The sequence below is a fragment of the Mytilus californianus genome, unplaced genomic scaffold (genome assembly GCF_021869535.1).
Source record: "Mytilus californianus isolate M0D057914Y unplaced genomic scaffold, xbMytCali1.0.p SCAF_6, whole genome shotgun sequence".
NCBI lineage: Eukaryota > Metazoa > Mollusca > Bivalvia > Mytilida > Mytilidae > Mytilus > Mytilus californianus.
The window spans coordinates 17227100-17235374 of NW_026262712.1; positions in this window are offsets into that span (position 1 = coordinate 17227100).

The following is an 8275-nucleotide window of genomic DNA, read 5'->3' on the forward strand; positions in this document are numbered from 1 at the left end:
TAATTTTCCGTGTGCACTGATGGCTGACAAAAATTATCATATAAATCTGATTGGCTAAGCACTGCCAGTTTATCTTTGTATCAAGTATAGTGGATTGATTTGAATGTTTTCTACTTAACGTTCAGTGGCAAATATTCCATGCATATTAAAGCCATTGTGTCAGAAATTCACCTCAAGTCTACTTAAACATTTGCTTTTTTTGTATTTTTCTGAGTGAAGAAAAACAGAATTCTATAGAAACGCAGACACGCACTTGCTTCAAACATTGTTTTCTGGAATAAAACCACTATGCAATTTTAAGCAACATATTACATAATAGAGCTCACTGGTTCCCGAAAGTTGGATAGTATTAAAACAGGTAGTTCCGATCTGGGCAACAGGGCAAACATGTCCATCATAATTTCATATATCTATTTTATTATTTATGAGAAACTTCCATCAAGGGTTCTATCGTGATCCTAAGACGTAGAATCTTTCATTTGTTATTAATTAATTACCCATTTTCTTTTACTTTTGGACAAAGTTACAGCTACGCGTAGGAACTATTTTGTTTAACATATGTACTACTTTCTCGTATGTTCTCTGTGACTGGGTCCGAATTATATATCTTCTTGGTGTCAAGCGAAAAACAAAGGAATTAACGCACACACAAATTTTGGGAAATTAGCGCAGCTCTACGTAAGTCTTACTAATTTCCTGGAGACAAATACAAATAAGCAAAAGCTAAACGATGAGGAAAATGACCAAACAGAAAAAAAAATCTCCTTCTTTCTTGATTATTTCTTTTTTCATATCAACAATAGTCAGACTCTTTTTGAAACTCCACCCCTTGCACGTGAAAAGTGGTGTATATTTTAACTAAGAATCTTATAAAATAAAAAAACAGCGAATTTCATACCGTTCAGTTTTGTGTTGTTGGCTAGCTGTTTTATTGATGTATGCCTTCCATCTCGATTTTACTCTCATGAATGTTTTATGTATCAAAAAGTTGTTGCCTATTTACTAAACATTGAAAGTATTTCGCATTTTATAGCTGATGTTTATCATTTGAAAAATCGGTTTCGAGGCATCCCCCTTTTCTTAAAAAAAAATAATACCAAAACAATGCAAAAAGCAAAAGTAAAACAAAAAACACCCAAATAAATCGTTTTCCAGACATAATGCGTAACAAAACAAGCTTCGTCTTTCAGAAGTAGGCATACGATGTATTGGGTTTGAAACCGTTATATAGTACACAATTTGTAAAATTTCCTCAGAGAAGGTATTGGCAAAAATCTGGATAGTTATATACGTATTATATACGTTTGTAGGTTTTTGCTATTTTTCGTCTATTTTGAAGTTGTGATCTGCACAGATTAAAATTTAATAGTCCCAAAAAAGTTTTAAACAACGACTCAATCATAAAATGAGTCTTCATCGTGGCTTTTATTATGTATCATTGTCATTTTGCTTATTTTCTTTTGATACCTATTCTGACATCGGACTCTGACTTCTTTTGAACTGAGTTTTACTGTGCGTATTGCTAAGTGTTTCATTATTCTACATTGGCTAGAGGTATAGGGGAGGGTTGAGATCTCACAAAACATGTTTAACCCCGCCGCATTTTTGCGCCTGTCCTAAGTCAGGAGCCTCTGGCCTTTATTAGTCTTGTATGTTTTTTTAAATTTTAGTTCATTTGTATGTTTTGTAGTTTAATGTGACGTCCATTTTCACTGAACTAGTACACAATTTTATTTAGGGGCCAGCTGAGGACCACCTCCGGGTGCAGGATTTTCTCGCTGCGTTGAAGACCCATTGGTGGCCTTCGGCTGTTGTCTGCTCTTTGGTCGGGTTGTTGTCTATTTGACATATTCTCCATTTCCATTCTCAATTTTATTTTTCGTGATAAGAAACACAATTTTTGCAAAATTTTGATATATTGTACCTTTTTCATTGAATAATTTGTACATATAACTTTGCACTGCATGTTTTGTTATCAACCCGCAGTCTAGTAACTACTGGCTAGGTCTGTTGGGAACATTAACCCTCGACGGGACGGAGTGAAACCCGTACGTACGTGGAGGCGACAGATTTAAATCTTAGCTGTAACTTGTCCTCTTTTTTTCCTAGGAATGTTGTACGATAAAAGGGGGATGTTAGAGGGATGTTAGATATAGTAAATGAATCTTAAGTATAACAGCCCATTTCAATTTTCTTAAATGTGTATGTGTCCCACGCCAGGAACGTTGTCGTTAACGGTCGTATATCATATCGTAATGTTAATCACTCCCCCTTTATTTAGAGAATTGAGTGTTAATAGCAGATCTTTGATTGTTTCTGTTGAATTTATGTATATCTTTCATGGAATCGAGATAGTTTAGAGCGAGACATATCGACAATGTGTAATCATCTGTCTATTTGTCGTAGACTTAATGTCTGCATCAAGATGGTTTTTTTTTATTTCTGTCGTTGGGCTGCTGTTCAATTGACGTATAACCCACATCTGATTCTCCTTCTATTCCACACTTAATATTACGTGTATACTGTTGGCTGAAAAATATGAATCAGATAGCACTAATGTGACATATTGTTAGGACACCTGTCTATTGTTGGAGATTACACGTCTCCCTCTTGATGTCATTTGGTTATTTCTGTAGTTATGTTGCTGTCTCATTGACGTTTACCTCACATCTCCTTTTATTCACGCAGCACTCAATTTTCCGTGTGCACTAATGGCTGACAAAAATTATCATATAAATCTGATAGGCTAAGCACTGCCAGTTTATCTTTGTATCAAGTATAGTGGATTGATTTGAATGTTTTCTACTTAACGTTCAGTGGCAAATATTCCATGCATATTAAAGCCATTGTGTCAGAAATTCACCTCAAGTCTACTAAGTCTTAAACATTTGCTTTTTTTGTATTTTTCTGAGTGAAGAAAAACAGAATTCTATAGAAACGCAGACACGCACTTGCTTCAAACATTGTTTTCTGGAACAAAACCACTATGCAATTTTAAGCATTTATAGCTATTCCGTCTTAAGTTAGAATAAAGCGGCAGTTATTTATTTCATAGCAAATTTATCTGATCCCGACTTGACTGTGCTGAAAAAATCAACATATTACAGAATAGAGCTCACTGGTTCCCGAAAGTTGGATAGTATAAAAACAGGTAGTTCCGATCTGGGCAACAGGGCAAACATGTCCCCCATCATAATTTTATATATCTATTTTATTATTTATGAGAAACTTCCATCAAGGGTTCTATTGATCCTAAGACGTAGAGCCTTTCATATTATTGTCTACCAACAGTATCCACTGGAAATAAAATGAAAGACTTAAAAAGCTTATCCCAATGATGAAGGAGCTCAAGAGGCAAAAACGACACGCAAAAATTGTCTAGTATGATAAAGTTCTAGTGGATGGTGAAGTGTAGTACAACCCTGAAACCTGACGTAAACCCACATCTACCTAATCCAACCATTACACAACAATGGTTACCATGGTTACACATCAGACATTGGTTCCGGTTATTTGTCTTGAATGACAATGATATAAAACTGAATATAACCTCTTTAAATGTATGTGGTATTAAGCCAGTCTAAATGTCTAAATCCAGATTTTGATATATCAATTAACAAGAGTGCACATGCTGAAATGTCTCACCTGCTTTACTAGTACATATCATGATTGAAGTTATTATGATAAGTATGTAATATAAAGGATTTACTACAAGTATCACAATACTTAACATTATCAATGATCAGTGTAAATGAGGTCAAGGTCAGATGAACTCTGCCAGACAGACATGTTCACATTAAATACATACTATTTAGGATATTGCTTAATATAGTAAATTAGAAATTGACCAAACAACCATAAAAGTGAGGTCAAGGTCAGATGAAGCCTACCAGACAGAATATACACCATGCATTCATTTCACACACCATGATAGTTGACACTTTTGCTACTATTATTTGAGAAACAAAGTTAACATTGATGACTAATAAACCATGAAATGAGGTAAAGTTCAGATGAACCCTGCAAGACAGACATGTACATCTTACAATCATTTAATACACAAAATATAGTTTGCCTATTGCTTATAGTATCTGAGAAACAGACATAATTACAAAAATAGAACATGACCAATGAACCATAAAAATGAGTTCAAGGTCAGATGAACCCTGTCAGACAAAATGCAATCATTCCATACACCAAATATCTGATAAACAGAAAAAACATTAAAACCTAAAATTGACAAAGGAACCAAAAAAAGGTCAGATGAACCCTGCCAGACAGACATGTACACCTTACAATCATTCTATAAATCAAATATGGTTTACCTGTCGCATGTAGTATCTGATAAACAGACAAAACCATGAAAACTTAACATTGACCAAAGAAACATGAAAATGAGATATTTTTTTAAGTTCATATGAAACCTGCCAAAAACCATAAAAATGAGGTCAAGGACAATAGGTATATGACAGACAGAAACTTTGAAACATAAGGCATTTGCCTACAAGGTATGGAGCATCTACTGGTTTTCTACCTTCTAAAATATAAAGCTTTAAACAAATAGTTTACAACACCACCATCGCCAGATAGTTATCCCTATGTCTCGCATTCTGCTACTTTTGTCTCAGGCGGAAAAAAGTTCAACATATTTCAAAGATAAATTACCAGCCTAGTAGTCAGCCCTTGTTTTGGCATGACATATTCTTTTGTAAATTGTAAACAAGGTAAGAGTTCCTTTAATTTAAACCAATTCTACCGATTTGATTAGGTCACCGCTTATGAAATTATTTTCTGGTACATACTCCTTTAATTTTTTATGCTAACAAGTAGCAAACAAAGATAATAATTTGTGTTGTAGTCCGAATTTTCTCCCTATGTCTCTGCAATACGTTGTCTGCTCTTTGGTCGGGTTGTTGTCTTTTTGACATATTCCCCATTTCCATTCTCAATTTTACTCGTGTTGTTCAGATATTATTTATTCAATGACACAGTTCATCTTCCAAGAATTTGAATACCCTGATCAACACCAAATGATTATCATGAAAGTTTTTTTTTATTTTCTCTTTTTTTATTAAGTAACTGCATAACTTGCATTACCTTTGGTTTATATAATGCTAATCAATATATAGAGGGAACAAAGCTTACTTATGTCATTGCCACTTAATGGAGAAACCTTTGGGTTACTTCTCTGAGTTAAAGATAGAGGAAACAAAGGTTACTTATGTCATGGCCACTTAACGGAGAAACCTTTGGGTTACTTCTCTGTGTTAAAGATAGGGGGAACAAAGGTTACTTATGTCATTGCCACTTAACGGAGAAACCTTTGGGTTACTTCTCTGTGTTAAAGATAGGGGTAACAAAGTTTCTTATGTCATGGTCACTTAATAGAGAGTACATTGGAAAACTTTCTCTGTGTTAAAGCTAGAGGTAACAAAGTTTCTTATGTCATGGTCACTTAATAGAGAGTACATTGGAAAACTTTCTCTGTGTTAAAGCTAGAGGTAACAAAGTTTCTTATGTCATGGTCACTTAATAGAGAGTACATTGGAAAACTTTCTCTGTGTTAAAGCTAGAGGTAACAAAGTTTCTTATGTCATGGTCACTTAATAGAGAGTACATTGGAAAACTTTCTCTGTGTTAAAGCTAGAGGTAACAAAGTTTCTTATGTCATGGTCACTTAATAGAGAGTACATTGGAAAACTTTCTCTGTGTTAAAGCTAGAGGTAACAAAGTTTCTTATGTCATGGTCACTTAATAGAGAGTACATTGGAAAACTTTCTCTGTGTTAAAGCTAGAGGTAACAAAGTTTCTTATGTCATGGTCACTTAATAGAGAGTACATTGGAAAACTTTCTCTGTGTTAAAGCTAGAGGTAACAAAGTTTCTTATGTCATGGTCACTTAATAGAGTACATTGGAAAACCTTCTCTGTGTTAAAGCTAGAGGTAACAAAGTTTCTTATGTCATGGTCACTTAATAGAGAGTAAATTGGAAAACCTTCTCTGTGTTAAAGCTAGAGGTAACAAAGTTTCTTATGTCATGGTCACTTAATAGAGAGTACATTGGAAAACTTTCTCTGTGTTAAAGCTAGAGGTAACAAAGTGTCTTATGTCATGGTCACTTAATAGAGAGTACATTGGAAAACCTTCTCTGTGTTAAAGCTAGAGGTAACAAAGTTTCTTATGTCATGGTCACTTAATAGAGAGTACATTGGAAAACCTTCTCTGTGTTAAAGCTAGAGGTAACAAAGTTTCTTATGTCATGGTCACTTAATAGAGAGTATATTGGAAAACTTTCTCTGTGTTAAAGCTAGAGGTAACAAAGTTTCTTATGTCATGGTCACTTAATAGAGAGTACATTGGAAAACTTTCTCTGTGTTAAAGCTAGAGGTAACAAAGTTTCATATGTCATGGTCAACTAAGGGAGAGTTCATTTGGATTACTTATCTGTTTAAAATATAGAGGTAACTAAGGTAGCTTGGCATGATCAGCTTAACGGAGAGTACCTTTGTGATTCTTTCTCGGTGTTAAAGATAAAGGTAAATGAAATACAGGAAACAGCTTGATACGTCCGCAAAGGTGGACCCTGAACAATTGGGGTAAGTATGGTCACAACATCCAAGCTTGTTACAGCTCTGAATTTTGATTGTGATTAAATATTTGACACAGCGTAGGTTTCTGACACAGAATGAATGTGGTCTAAGAACTTAAAAAATTTGAAATTGGCCATTTACCTATTATGGTCCAATATCCAAAATCTAAATACAAAGTTAGATTCAGCTTATCAAAGAAACCCCAAGAATTCTATTTTTAATGAAATCAACCAAAGTTTAATTTTGGACCCTTTGGACCTTAATGCGGACCAATTTAAAAACGTGGCCCAAAATTAAAAATCTAAATGCACGATTAGATTCGGCATATCAATGAACCCCAATAATTCAATTTTTTATGAAATCAAATAAACTTTAATTTTGGACCCTTTAGACCTCAATGTGGACCAATTTTAAAAATGGGGCCCAAAATCCAATATCTTAATACATACATGGTTAAATTCAGCATATTAAAAAAAACCAAGAATTCAAGACTTTGAATTGAACCCCATTGAAATTAGTCAAGAAATAAGCAATTTATACAAAGTATTAGAAAATTTTTTTTTGAACCTTGTGGTACAATTTCATGGAGATTCACACACTTTAATATACCCTATTCAATTCATGATCTGTAAATCAAATATCTTCGGACCACGACAACAACGTCATACCATTATACGGTAGCAAACATTTTGCAGTTGTTTAAAATGTTACTTATGTCATGGTCACTTTATGTACATTTGGGATGTTTTCTCAGTGTGTAAGATAGAAGTTTCTTATGTCATGGTCACTTTATGTACATTTTGGATATTTTCTCAGTGTGTAAGATAGAAGTTACTTATGTCATGGTCACTTTATGTACATTTGGGATGTTTTCTCAGTGTGTAAGATAGAAGTTACTTATGGCATGGTCACTTTATGTACATTTGGGATATTTTCTCAGTGTGTAAGATAGAAGTTACTTATGGCATGGTCACTTTATGTACATTTGGGATATTTTCTCAGTGTGTAAGATAATGTTTTCTCAGTGTGTAAGATAGAAGTTACTTATGTCATGGTCACTTTATGTACATTTGGGATGTTTTCTCAGTGTGTAAGATAGAAGTTACTTATGTCATGGTCACTTTATGTACATTTGGGATGTTTTCTCAGTGTGTAAGATAGAAGTTACTTATGTCATGGTCACTTTATGTACATTTGGGATATTTTCTCAGTGTGTAAGATAGAAGTTACTTATGTCATGGTCACTTTATGTACATTAGGGATATTTTCTCAGTGTGTAAGATAATGTTTTCTCAGTGTGTAAGATAGAAGTTACTTATGTCATGGTCACTTTATGTACATTTGGGATATTTTCTCAGTGTGTAAGATAGAAGTTACTTATGTCATGGTCACTTTATGTACATTTGGGATGTTTTCTCAGTGTGTAAGATAGAAGTTACTTATGTCATGGTCACTTTATGTACATTTGGGATATTTTCTCAGTGTGTAAGATAGAAGTTACTTATGTCATGGTCACTTTATGTACATTAGGGATATTTTCTCAGTGTGTAAGATAGAAGTTACTTATGTCATGGTCACTTTATGTACATTAGGGATATTTTCTCAGTGTGTAAGATAGAAGTTACTTATGTCATGGTCACTTTATGTACATTTGGGATATTTTCTCAGTGTGTAAGATAGAAGTT